The following is a 14,557-nucleotide window of genomic DNA, read 5'->3' on the forward strand; positions in this document are numbered from 1 at the left end:
CTGTAATTTGAAAATAGCTAGATACATTTTGTTAGATTTCATTTTTCAAGTTGATGACTACAAATAAATAAAAAACAAAGAACTCAAATTACATTCAAAAAAAATCATTCCAGTGCTCTTTTCATCACTGTCCCTACGTGCATTAATAAAATATTTGGAAAAGGGAGAAAATTCAGACAGACTTGTATCACCAACAGCCCTATATTCCTTCCTCCAGACATCCTGAACCATTCTGCCTTCTTAAATATGTACCTTCTAGCAAAAAAGAGATGCTTTTCTAAAATGGAAAACAGACCATACACAGCAATTTAAAGAGTCTGAGGTGGATAACGTAGTGACCTGTGAATCAAGCAACAGACACCAGACATCCCTCCAGATCATGATTATGTAAATGAAGATTGATAGCAGGAGCTAGCACAAGCCCACAAAGAAACATGCATAAACATATGTTGTTATGCATAACGTATACAAGTGTCCCTTGTACACCTCCACAGCTGCCACCTCTTTTATCATACTTAAAAAGTAACACTTTACAAGAGGAAAGTGTACCCCAGCACAAATTGAAGAGCAGAAGAACTAGGAAATATTTATATCCTATTTCACCTCCCACCCCCCCAACATCGACGATGTTGAAGTTGTGTGGCACATATATACATGTACATGGGGATTTCAGCTAATGGTCTGTATCCCACAGGGCTTGTTAAGACTATTTCTCTTGTTCTTGTTATACTTGAGTAGTCATTTTGTATTTTTTATCCCTGTTTGGAGTTAAAGAGCTCTCCTTAGCCGAATAGCTCTTTACAGAGGCTGCTCTGCCACGTAATCAAAACATCTCACAAAAGGCTGCTCTTCTAGAAATGTCAAATTAGCTCCATTTTGAAATACTACTTTTCCACACTCTCAAGCAAAAACCTAGAAGCAACAAGTTATAGGAGAACCTAAAGAGAACCATTAAACCTCATGCGGGGTACACTGCTGAAGGTAATCATTATTTCCTTAGTCCAAAGGACTGAAAGTAGGCCCCGCACCTCTATCTTTATTTCTTTTATTCAACCATGTCAGAATAGAACAAATACATTCCTAGCTACCTTCACAACCTGCCATCCCCCAATGAAATGCACAACTGCTGTAAACATCATCTCTTTTATTCACGGTGGCTGTTTGGATATGTTTCCTCCCCTATTTCTTTAAATTCTTTTAATTTTATTTTTTTTTCTTTTGTCTTAAATTCAGCGTTTGTGGAAATAAAGATATCACAGTAGGCAAACTGAAAATGTTGTTTATTTTAAATAGGGGCTCTAGAGCCTTCCTACCCTTTCAGAGTCATTTTCCAAAGGATCCAGAGCCCTACTCTTAGGGGAACATCCTCTCCCTTTCCCCTATGTTTTCTTGTCTGTTGAGGCAAAAGCTAGGCAAAATACTGATACGTTATGGATATAAGAAAGTCAAAGTAAAAGCTACAAGAACCAGAATTACAAAAGGGCTGTTATGCTGTTAGAATCACAGAATCATCTAGGTTGGAAAAGATCTTCGAGATCAAATCCAATCACCTAATAGTACCAAGTCCACTGCTAAAACATATCCTTAGTGCAGAGTAAAACTAAAATAATGAACATTTTCAGCCTTTTTATACTTAAATTGCTTTTTAATACCCTAAGTTAGTAGGGTTATCTTCTTTGAATATTAATACTGTTTCTAAACGGAAATACAAAGTCAAGGTAAAGATGACATTTACCCAACTATTATCAGTTCCTAGTCATCTTCCATTCACTTTTTCTAACTCAGTAGCCAAGATATGGTATTCTGGCAGCAAGGAGAAACTTCTATGGAAAAATAGGTTTTGCATTCTGAATTATTTGGTCACTATAACCTTGTTACCATTCTACTTCTTGTGTATTTATATTCTATAATATCCAGTGGGCTGATTTTATAAAGTGTAGCTCTGCAGAAAAAGTCTGACACCAAGGGCTATCACCACTGAGTAGTTTGCATGCTCTTCTGTACTAACAGAAATAGATTGTTCTGCTCAGTCTGAGCAAAGGTAATACAAAGCAGTGTTTCAGCCAGACCGCTGATGGACATGGCACAAGCTGAGTTCAGATGAGCTGGCTGGGTGCTTTGAAAAGGTATAAAAGGTGTGTTATGTTCCAGATCAGAGAATAGACTAAGACACACTTATTTGGGTGTTTCATCCTCTGAGATCTCAGTAACAAGCCAACCACACAGACAACGCCATCACTGTAAACCACTACTCATAGCTATGCATATGACAGGCCTCCCGGTAGGCCTCACCCAGGGCTGGGACAGCACAGCCCTGCAAAGCTGAAGACTGGGCTGCTGCTACGGGGACTACAAGCCAGGGACATCCCCTGCCAGCTCCAGGACAAACCCTGGGCACTTCCTGTGCGGGACTGCCCCAGCCCCAAAGCGGGGACTGGATCAGGCCGCCAGGTGCAGCCCATGAGGCATATGGTGGACCCCAGTGACCTATCCCAGACAGACACTCATTTTCATTTAAAAGCCTCCCACCGCCACCACCACAGTTTCCTCCAGATACAAAAATAAGTATGCTAAGCTCTGTACAAACAGCCCAAGTGCAGGCAATAGCAGTAAGTGCTAGACATCTCTGACAGGGCCTCCAGCGGGGAGGCCTGCTTAATGTCAGGGCGAGAAACACATCCCAGCTAACAACGTCAGAGGAGTGATCGTCCATGCTCTGACAGGTCAGCAATGCTGCAGGGGCTTCTGCTGTGGCTACTGCTCTGCCAGAGCTACAGATCCAGTTGGGGAGAGATTATCTGAACTTGGTCTTTAAGCCCTGCCCAAGTGTCTTTTCAGTTCTCCCTGTATATATATTTGTATAGGTAGGTATACACATACATACATATCTGTGTATGCCTGCATACATGCATATATATTATTCACATAGACACAAACATTTCTTCCAGTCTAAAATTTGTAAATCAGCAATTACTGCTTTCCATGTTGAATGCTACTACCCTGCCTAGCCCTTCACAGGCCTGGGCTGAGCCAACATGTATCTCCCTACCTGGCTGATGGCTTGCCGGGCTGCAGAGTCCAGAGTACCTTTCCTCCCCTGCAGTGGGGCATGAGAAGAAATGTGGGAACAGGAACCGTAACCTGGAAAAGAAAAGGAGGACTCACAAACAGAAACAAAAATCAACAAACCACCATGCAAACACACAAGAATGAATTGAACTGAAAAGACAAAAGTTTGCAACAACCTTTCAAAAATGCAGTGAAGGCAATTGCTAGTATATTTTGTAATAACATTGAGGCCTTTACAGAAATAAGGTAAAACAACAAACAAACCTTGCTAGGTTATAGAGAGTATTGCAGACAGTGCAGACTTATATAAGATAGAGCTGAACTTTTTCTATTTAATTCTTCCTATGTAGCTCACACTAAAGTCAACACTTTTTGGCCTGCATGTTTATATTTCAAACAAGCCATTGGTTTATTGATCATAGAACTGAGCTCTTCGTGCTTGGTATATAGCGAGGAACACTGGTGCATCTTCTTCTGTGTGCGTCCTTCTCAAAAATTTAAATATTAATTGCCACTTGTAGCTAACATGATGAAATGTCCCCAGAATAATAAGGAAGAATACTCCCTTTCATTTCTGGAAGGAAGCATACAAAAGTCCTCTTCATAAGAATTTGATCACTTCTAGTTTCGTTTACATCAGACACTTCCCTGGAAAATAACACCATCACTGAAGACACATGTGCTCATGCTCTGCAGGAAAACCAATCCCAATCAAGATGACATATGCAACAAATACTATCCATGCGATTTCTGAATTAATCAGTTCTTATGCTGCAGTTTTATGTGAGTTTCTCTGGTTGTGTGCTAGCTCAGAAATCTCTTTATCAAACAACTGCACTCATTAACAGTACATTGTAAAATAGTGTTGGTGGCAAACTAAGCCTTGACAGCTATCATACCCAGCTCCTACTCAGTGCTCTGTTCCAGTAAGAATTTGGCAGAGACTGTGGATTAAGGGCAAATCCTCAAATGGCAGAAGTCCAACATCTGTGGCTTCCCTCAAGAATACAGTAAAGTTCAGGACTTGTATTTAAAAAAAAAAAAAAAACAAACAAAAAAAAAACACGCTGCTCTGGCATTCAGCAGAACTTGTCACTCTCCAGAGAGATGCTTGGTTTGTCAGCAGATCTCATTCCTGAGAAGAGCGTCAGGTCTGCAGGAAGCAGGCTTTCTTTTCTTGAAACTGAACCATGCAGAAGCTTTAGGACAGGATCAAAATCCTTACATCACACCCATTTTGCTGGCATTTTTAAGCATGTCTCCTAAGGCAATGCTAAGCTAATTATTTACATTATGCTCCAAGTCAAGTTAGCAAATAGGTATATTCCTTTCACTGATGTTCTTGTAAAGAAGAACAATAAAATGAAATATGAATTCCACATTTTCAGAAGACAGCAAATATTTCCAATAAAATATTTGCTGTCTTGTGAAATTTACCTTTTCCTAGATCCAAGTTCTATGACGTCATTAGGATTTTCTCCTGTCATGCATCGAGGAAAAAAATAAATGAGAAACACTTTGTGAGAAGTGCTACTTTGAAAGTTATTATTCTCATCTCTGTTCCAACTCTAGGTATAAAAAAAAAAAAAAAAAATTACATTACATCTTATTTCTTCAGAACAGAGACCTATATTTAAGAGCACAGTCCAAACATTCTCATTTTGGCAAAAATAGTTCCCTATAATTTGACAGCAGCTACAAAAATACCTTTGCAAATCAAGTATAGAAGTGCCTGCAGGCCCAGTGAATTTACACTGTTTTGCTGGCAAGACTGGTCCCCATGAGGGGACCAGCAACTTTTTCAGGTCCCCATACCCAGCTGGCTGCTTTCAGGTGTATACTCCTTTTTTTGTAGGGTGGGATAAAGCCACTTGCTGCTCATGAAGCAGAAAAATTGCTTTTTTGCAATGAGACTCCCTATATTCAGCAGCAACACGCAGGTAAATCTGGGCACTGTGCTGAGGAAAGATGGCATCCTCATCGCCCAAAAACTTGTCAAGGGGCAAAGCAGGAGATGGCCACCACAAAAAAATAAAAGGCTGTGGGTGCAGAAGGAAAGAGAGGTCTGAAGAAGAAAGCACAGGGAGTGGAGAAAGAATATTTTTAGCAGATAAAGGCAAGAGGGAAAGAGAAAAAGTGAAAAAGAATGATGACATACTGGATTTTTAATAAAGGAACTATTGTTTAAAAAAAAAAAAAAAGAAAAAAGGAAAAGAGAAGAGGTGTAGGTCATCAGTTTAACTTGGAAACGTCACTGTCACTTAAATGTTATACTACTTGTTACTGTGAAAGATAAAACAAAATACTGTAAGGGGTTTAGATCTCTCCTTTTGTAACTTGTGGCTTAGATTCAGATAGGGCAGTTTTAGATACCCTTCTTAAGATTTTAAAATTTGGGAGGATAAAAAAGTCATTTGGGAATAAGATGAACATAACATTTGCAAGTGGTACCACAGTTCTATATAAATAGTTTTGCATTTTATAGATAATTTCCATATTTTACGATTTTGATCCTAAAAAAAAAAAAAAAGTAAAATCCCTGTGAAAAAATAAATGATACTTCTGTCCCTGGTACAGTACAATCTTCCTGTGGATAAAAGTATACTCTGAAGTGGGGGCCTGGCTTTAACTCAGTCGCTGCACCTTGGTTAAAATGGTAAACATGTTTTTACAGACTTTGCTTCAAACTTCCATTCTGAGTAATAAATAAATAAATTATTGTCACTATTTCAGTAAAGTTTCAAGATGATAAGGGGGCATTACAAACATCAGACAACCTGTCTTATCATATGCACTGTGATTAACCTTATCCGCTAGTTTAAATAGAGTACTACCTCCAAGACAAAATACGTCTGCTCTCATTTATAGCTTCCATATACTGTGAGGTACAACAGGAAAAAAAATCTGAGTTTTAAGTCAACTACTTCACAATATCTAATTTTTTGCCTACCTAGAGACAGTAAAAGCTTATCTGAAACACTCATTTAACCCTCCCACACATAATCCATTTCTATGTTCTGAGCAAATATATTTCTGCACACTGAGTTCATATCACATTATGGAGTGAAGTGACAAATCTACATCTCAGGCCAACTTCAAATTCTCCACAAATATAAAATATAAAGAGATCTTAGGGAAGAGAGAAATGCTAGAAAGGACATTTCAGGAAAACCTGTTAGGAATTACTGAAAATATCTTCTTATAACGAGAAGCAAAGTAGGCCACATCCTCCCTGTTTCTTATTCCTCATTTCATGTAAAATATTTATTTGAAATAGTTTAACAAGGAAAACAGAATGACCAAACTAAGGAAAATCTATAATTTCAGAGGCAATGAAGGCTACCCGAAGAAGAGAAAAGGCTCAGCTTCGGAAGGCCATCTGAAGAAGAGAAAAAGTGTTAAGGAATACAGCTGATTTTGCTTGCATTCAGACACATAAGTGATTTTGTTAATTTTACAGTGTGCAGGTAGAGACATTGAGGCATTGCTTTAATTTAAGAAAAGAAGAAAAAAAAAGACATAAGGAGAGATTTTTTTTTTCTGTACCTATTACAGCAGTTTTAACACTAATACAGTCAGAGAGGCTTATTTGCTGAAACATGCTACCTCATTTGAAATACCTGCAGTGACATGAAGCCATTCAGCCCTGTTTTCATTATATCATTTTCCTTCCCTCCTGCACATAGATTACTCCCTGTGTGTCAGTCCCCACAGTTTTATCAAACCTGTGAGGGGATCTGGGCTCTGCAGAGTCACTGCGAGTCAGAGGACAGATGACTTCATGATTTGGGGATTATCCTTACTTTCTTTATCGTTTATATTAGAGCAATGTGTAGAGGCGTCAACTCAGATCAGAATCGCTTTGTAAGATGGTGTTATATTAAATACAGTAGGAGATGACATTTTCCTGGATATTAGTTAACAAGACAGAGGAAGCAGAGAAACAGGTCGTATAAGATCTCTCCGTGGTAGGCCAGGGGAAGAAGACAGAAATAAAATTCATGTCTCCAGTATTGCAGCTCAGGTGTCATCTCTGCTAAGATAAAACAAGAAAGAAAAGTGAATTTCCTGCTGCTGCAGCTTTAACTTTTGGTGATGAACAGGATGAATAGAACCTATGGTCTTTTTCAGCTAGCTTGCTGAATACCCCTTTATAACTTATCACACAGCCTTCCACTGAAAGCAATAGAAAGCCTTTTTCTATTCTTTCAGGTTTTCAAAAGTCACTTGATCTTCTGTAAAGTTGAAGATTTTATTCCACATCCTGGCCCCCGGAATTCCTGTCATTCCTTTCCATTCTTTCCCTGATTGAATTGCAGTTCTTACAAGAAACGGTACCCATAAGTACAGATTTGGCTAGAGAATGTCAAAGTAGTATTACTGTAACCACAGTGGCTCATAGACATAGCTGAAATTCTCGTGTACAAAACATTTGCCTTGTCTGTGGGAGAATACATACTCCACGTTCATCTGGCAACATCTCCAGAGGTGCTGTTACTTACAAGAGAGAGGTTATAAAATCTTTGTTATGAAGAAGCTAAATAAATTTTAAAAGGTACATAAATTCTCTAGGACAATTTGAATATTCTGCATCATATGGGGGAGAAATAGTCTTTTTTGATGCTATGAAGCAGCTTCCGCTCCCTAGAGAATACGAAGTTTAAGCACAGGGCAATTTTCCCTTCTTTGATGGCAATCTGTGTTCAATTTATTAGTCTTACTCAAAGTACCAGGACTATAGCTGTCCTCTTTTTTTGTTGTTGTTGTTTTGTTTTGTTTTTGTTTGTTTGCTTTAAGTTTATATATTAAGGATCTGCTTACATTCCATTTAAGATTTTTAGTAGACTGAGCAATGCTGAGGGGAAAAAACAGCCAAACAAAACCCAGACCCAGACCTTTAAAGTTCATATAAAATAATTACTACATGCAGCAAATTGATCTGTTTGAATATTAAGAAGAATTTAAACATAAGTGAGTCCAATGGTTTCATTTAATTGTTTCTCCTTGACATTTCAGAGTCTGGGTAAAAGAAACAGATCATTAGTAAAGATGTAGCAGTCCCCAAACTTTCATGAATTTTGGAAATGAATGTATTTAAAAAAAAAAAAAAATGTGCGTGTGTGTGTGTATATATATATATATATATATATATATATTTTTTTTTTTTTAAAGAAAATAATCTTCATCGTATTAGCACCCAAGCACGGTGTCTTGGGATCCAAACATGGTTCAGACCTCCTTGGTGATGCTTTGTGAAGATAGTGAAAAGAAAAAACATATTCACAAGTCTCACAAATACAGACCACAGCCACTATATAATCATTCTCTTTAAGTCTTGAAGTAAATTTGTTTCTATTTTCTTTGCCATATTTTTTGTATTTAGACTTTTTAGATCATACTCGTCTTGCACTGTAAACATATCTCTGCAAATATGAAAGCCAGGAACTTTTTAGTTTTTCCAGGAAAAGGAATTTCCCTATAACACGGAGCTCAAGAAGCATGATTCAAGTGTGAGAGCTCGCTTCCCTGCAGTGACAGCAGAACCAACGCTAACAATTCTTTCTCATGTAAAATACCCGCCTTTCCAAAAAAAAAAAAAAAAAAAGAGTGAAGCCAAAGCCAAATTATTTAAACAGGTAACCCCATTGTGTGAGAAATAAGCATTGCTGAGCAAAACAAGAAGGAGAGAAGAACACCTTCCCCGTGCAGCACTGACAGCTCCCAGGGCAGCCAGCAGTGGTGGTCCCACAGCCCTGCTGGAGGCTGTCAGAGACACACCATTAGATGTCTGTGCAGCAGGAAACATGCCATAGCTCACTACCCACATACATGCATGAATCAAATCATCCACAGAAAGGCACATTACTACCTCTACATAAGGTCAGGTTGGTTTGCAAACACTGGAAGCCAGTAACAACAACAAAAAAATGGTTCCCTCAAGAGGAGGCTAAGATTACAGTGAGTAATATTCATAAAACCAAAGTTAGCCCAGATCAAAACAGCATCAGTGAAATGCTGAAGTGTATGAGTAACAAACTGATCGCTTGTGAACTATTCTGATGGAAGATATTTGCTTGTGGGGAAAGGTCACACCTTCAGAAACCTCTCTTCTGCTCCAGCTCCAGCTGACCAGTCAGAGCAAGTAGGCAGGAGGAACCTCAGTGTTGCTCCTGAGGGAACAATGTTTCCCATCATCTTGGAGGGAAAACAAAAGATTCAGCGTACAAATTTTATAGGTGAACCCTGTAACCCAGACACAGAGAGCCCTTGGAAACCAGCATCCTGCCCTATTCAGCAAGCGTAACAACAGCTAGAACCCTCGTAGGAAATGAGGACCATAAATTCACACTAAGTGTTCTTTGGGATGAAGAATATACCCAGCTCTAATCATGCGTATAGTGCTTTGAAATGCTGTTCATGAACAGCATCCCATAAGCCTCTAATAACAGCTTAAAAAAAAATAATCTGGTACATCTAGTCCTAAACTCTATATTAATAAAAACAGCATCACATAGGTACTCTCCTATCTATCTATGTAGGAATTCTACAATGCATTTTATGCATGTGGAAATGGAAGACTGTCTAGCAGCAAAGTGTACCAGGATATGGAAAATTCAGGGTCTTTCTGGAGAGGTCACTTGTTTTCCCTATGGCCTGGGTCCCTGTTTGTGAAAGAACTGCCTGTCTCATTTACTTACACAGCAAAATATTTGATAAAGGAAAAAGAAGAACATGAAGAAAGGGGGAATCCAACAGGCAAGAATAAGGACCAAGAAATGTTGCCAAGCCCACAGTAAGTACACAGTAACAAAAAGTGAACGTTTAAAAAAAAAAAAAAAAATCAGCATTGCTAAGGTAGGTCATTATCAAAAACGGGGTTTCAAAACATTTTTCAAAGGACATTTTCCTTCTGTACTTCAAAATTGTGAAACAGCTGTTAAGGAACTGCTGTACCATCGCTGTTTTTCTACCCCTTTCTGCAGCTTCTGTGGAAAGATCAGTGAAGAGTGCTGATCTTGAGTGCCCCTAAAAATTCACTGCAGCACTATAAGTTATAGTTCAAGTTTTAAGACAGGTAACAGCACAAAAACAATATTGAAAAATATCATTCATTTTGTTTTTCCTAATATTAGCAATGTTTTTTTCCAGTAATGATGCTACTTTTTAAATAGATTTCTTGTAATTTTTAGTAACATTGAAACAGACAGAATTCCTGCAGGCTGCTCGTGGCCAAGAGTCGTTTATTGATCCAGAGCCTGATCACAGCTCTGCACTGCAGACAGCAAGTGTGAAATACTACAGAGGAAATCTTGGTTTGGATGAAGCCTGACAATAAAATTTGATATCGTACTTATGATAATTAACACTTCACATTTTTAAGTTACTTAAACTATATACTGGGAATAAAAGCAAAACAAAAACAAAACAACAACAAAAAATACAGCCATCACTACAGAGTAAAGCCAAAGTAATTATAATTGTTAGGTAGTGTTTAATAAAAAGACCAAAGCCATGGGCATATAGACCGTCTGAAGGTAGGTAATATCATTATAAAAATAAATGTTTTGGTTGTTTGTTGTTGTTGTTGTTTTTTTTTGGGGGGGGGGTAAATCTCAAAAATGTTCAGTGAATTAGCTCCTTATCTCAGCAGGATCTTCTATTATTACATTACATTCACAAGATGCACCTTTCATACTCTTCCTTCAATTTTACTGACAAAAATCCCAGTAGGGTAGGAACCTATGGCAGTATGTCATATTAAGAGACATATTAATGTGAGCCATGCAAAGAGCATCTATATATAACATCTCACCTCATCTTCTCCTCTGCTCCACACCAAAAGCTCTACTGTCACTGTCACTTTTAAAAGCTTGAAAAGCAGTTCAGTGATGAATTTGAATCAAAGCAAAACTACAACAGCAAAGTCCTCACGCACCTGCTGCAATGATAAATACTTTTTCCACTACTGCATTGCAGGTACTCGGTGACTGCTTTTTGGAGGAGGAGAAGTGTGGGGGAGGCGCTTGTACTTTCAGAAGTGCAGGCCTCAGGTATCTTATTTTCTCATTGAACTATGACTAATTGCTGTGTATAACAGCTGCAGCAGTACAACTTTGGATAACAGCTTTGCAAATATCACACACACTTTTTTACTTTTAATTAGCACTTCCTTCTGAAGTATATGTGACGGGATTATTTGAAAGCATGGAAGTCCCACAAGACCCTGCACTGTATCGCATTCTGTGCCATTCCTTGCCAATTTGAGTCCTTCACCCTCGCGATGTATCAGCAACCCCAGGAGTCCTCCATTAATGTGTAAAATGCATGGCCAGTTGTACAGGGATAAGAGGAAGAACAGCTCTTTAGATGGTTTGTGTGGGCTTTCTTAAAGCCTTCTAGCTAGGATCGCCCACAGAGCAACACTGACCACACTGCAGCACACACTGGGTTCGCAGATGCTAGAAGTCGTATTTGTATACTAGCCAGCCCACATCTAGACTGGTTTAGATGAATCTAATTTCTCAACCATCAGAAACATTTTCACCAAAAAAAAAAAATAATATTTTTCATCGAAAATTTCCCCTGGCGAACTTGACTGGTAATAAAAGGGGGGTTCATGCAGGTTAAGTACTACAGTAGGATCCCTCCCACAGAGAAAAATCCTTCTAATACACCCTTCTAATAGAAAAGCATTTGCTCTGGATTTAGGATCACCTGGATGACATGACTATAGGAAACCTTTGTTTAACTATTCCAGATCTTCAGACCTTGCCTTAATTTGCCTGGGTGGAAACCCAGGGTGAAGCTTGGAGGTGGGGAAGTCCTGCTGAGAGGAACAAACCTTGCCCAGAAGTCAGCGCAAGGAAGCAGTACATTACTGTGCATACAACAGGCATAGGATGTGCTTCTGACAGTTCTTTCACTTCTTTTCAACAGTCCTTGTTAGCAATTTACTAGTACTGAGTACAATGTCTCCTAATTACTGCATTACTAATTAATTAATAAACACTTAGTTGGACAAAATGCGTAGTATTTTACCTTTTCCATAACAGAAAGATTAGAAAGCACAGTTAACCAGTGGTGGTCACTGTCATACACCAGTGGCACAAAGAGTTTAAAGATGTTCTGTAGGTAAGAACAGGCAGAAGACTAATCACTAAAACTAATTAAGTCCAAAAGGTTTTCACCTCCCGGTGTCGGGCCTCTGTGTGGGAGACATATTTGGAAAACTGATCAAGTAGGCTCTTTGATCAAAAATCACCCTTATCTGAAAAGTAAGCACTGCGTAGCAGCATGCTTATTTCAGTACAGGATGAAATATTGACCTTTCATGTGTTATGGCTACCTGCAGGTACAAAATAATGCTCAAGTATATTGCTTTGATATAATTTGCAAAACATTGTCACATTAAAATAGATCAACTGTCTTCAATCCTAAATTTTTTTTTACAGGTTATTTCTGGGAGATTAAATGGGTGAACAGGAATTCTAGATCAGAACAACTTCTCAAAATGCAGCCATCTCCCTGAAGACAATTCAGTTTGCTGGTTAGCTATACCTCTAGGCTTGCAGGTTTTTTGTTTGTTTGTTTGTTTTGTTTTAAACTTACTGTACAAATAGCCCAAACCAAAAGAAAAGTTACACTTTATGGACAGATCACTCAAACTGTTTCGTCGATGTTCCCTAACACTCGCTGGGACCTGCTACAGGGAGAGACAGGAACATGCTTCTGTTGGCATTGCCTCTTTATTCAACCATTCTCTGCTAAAATGCACAGTACTGTCTACTTATATGACTTCTATCCGAATTTTTCTGAACTTTCTTTATTTTCCTATGACAATATTTTATTTCAGGAAAAAATCACCAGAAAAAAAAAAGTTCTAAGCATGTTCCCCTACAACAGTGAAAATATAGGAAACTGAAAAATAAAAATATTCTATGGCTTAGTATTGTTGCTGATGATTTTTTTTTCCACCAACACTTTCTTATTATTAATGCAAGAAGATAACTAGAAATGTTTAGTAAAAGATACAGGCAATTAGGCAGAATTTGTCATCTTCAAGCACTATTCATCACAATTATGCACTACATGCAGAAAATTAGTATATATCTGCTGACTACTGAAGGTTTTTAAGCTTTGCAGAAGTACAGGTAGGAAAAATGTTGGCTTAGAAAGTTTGCTTGGCATAAATGGACTTAACTATAGCATATTCACAGATAGAAGCTATCTTATTGCTTAGAAGAATTAACTCAACCCTCTTTTAAGCAAAAAGTACAAGTTAAAGTTGTGCCACTTTACTTTTCTTCAGTTTGGCAAACCTGCACTCTGTGAGACAAATGCGTATAAGAGATGCTTACATACTGATTTTCAAAAGCGGATAAAGTAAACTGCAGAAAACAGGTTTAAGAAGAGTAGTTACTTTCTGTGGTGATTGGTTGTGTACCGTGCTGTGATAAGATAAGCACCAAGAGCAACCAATTTGCCTCTGTAAAAATGAATTCCAATAGTGCCTCTCATGTCTGCATGAATAAACTTACATTAATTTCAGGACAGCTAGTCAGAGGCATAACTATTGGGACCAGTTTATGATCAACATGGGGAACTACTGAGAGCGATTTTCCACCATTTCCTGAGTACAGTGGGAGGTTGGAAAGGTGAAACACTGATTTATCAGAAATTTGTAAGCACAACTAGCGGAACGGATATTCCAGCTCAGATGTGACTGCTTCCCTGCTCATATTGAAATCCAGCACAAAATGGCTGAGATTTAATGAGAAAGCATTGCTACGCAGAACAGGAGTGAAAATAGTAAAGTTCTCCCAAGCTACAATAATGTTACTATTAATTGTTTGGTGACTTGGAAGCAATCTCTAACCCCTAAGCCTTTCAGGGGTATTCCAGGAAGGGTAAATAATATTTGTAAATTACTTTGTGCAAAGCCTTATGTTATAGTCTTACTAGTGATGTGCAAAATCTCATCTGTGCCGTGTCAAACAGGCTGAAAGATGGATTAGCAATAGTCCACTCGTGCTGCATTTTTTCTTTTTGTTTTGTTTTGTTTCCTCCCACAGGAGAAGAGTCTAGGTATTTCCACTTCTTCCCAAATCTTCCAGTGCTTCAGATGTACCATTTGAAGCCTCGCACTCCTGCCTTCGGCCTGATGCTTGTAACATTCACACAGCTTCCCCACTCACTTTCAACAATATATGATCAGAGGCTAAAACCCAACACACATAAGCTATTCCAAACATTTTGCATCGTTACTTCACACTGACTACCTTGAACATAGTCACTTCACTGGCTTGCAGCTCAGTGGCAGCATGAGCATTTATGCTCTTGTCTGAGGATGTAAACGCATATGTTCTTCCCAAACCAGCTTCTGAGCCTGACAGTTTGATGAGCAACCAAATGCCATTTGGGATAGGGAGTCGGTACTGAGCTGAAAGGCAATTCTGTTGTATATGTGAATAATTTTTTCAGACCAAAA

At 38.4% G+C, this 14,557-nt stretch overlaps 1 long non-coding RNA gene across 3 annotated transcripts in view; it reads right to left on the reverse strand.

Moving 5' to 3' along the window:
• The window catches only part of LOC137861431 (uncharacterized), a 166,672-nt gene that overhangs the window by 97,980 nt on the left and 54,135 nt on the right, over positions 1-14,557 (reverse strand). For 2 of the 3 annotated variants that reach the window (XR_011099597.1, XR_011099598.1), the window contains exon 2: positions 3,050-3,141. This is a non-coding gene — a long non-coding RNA (uncharacterized lncRNA). Of the gene's footprint in view, positions 1-3,049; positions 3,142-3,333; positions 3,474-14,557 lie in introns of those variants that run through there. The other variant, XR_011099601.1, reaches the window with a different exon arrangement.

Source organism: Anas acuta, chromosome 1, assembly GCF_963932015.1.
Source record: "Anas acuta chromosome 1, bAnaAcu1.1, whole genome shotgun sequence".
NCBI lineage: Eukaryota > Metazoa > Chordata > Aves > Anseriformes > Anatidae > Anas > Anas acuta.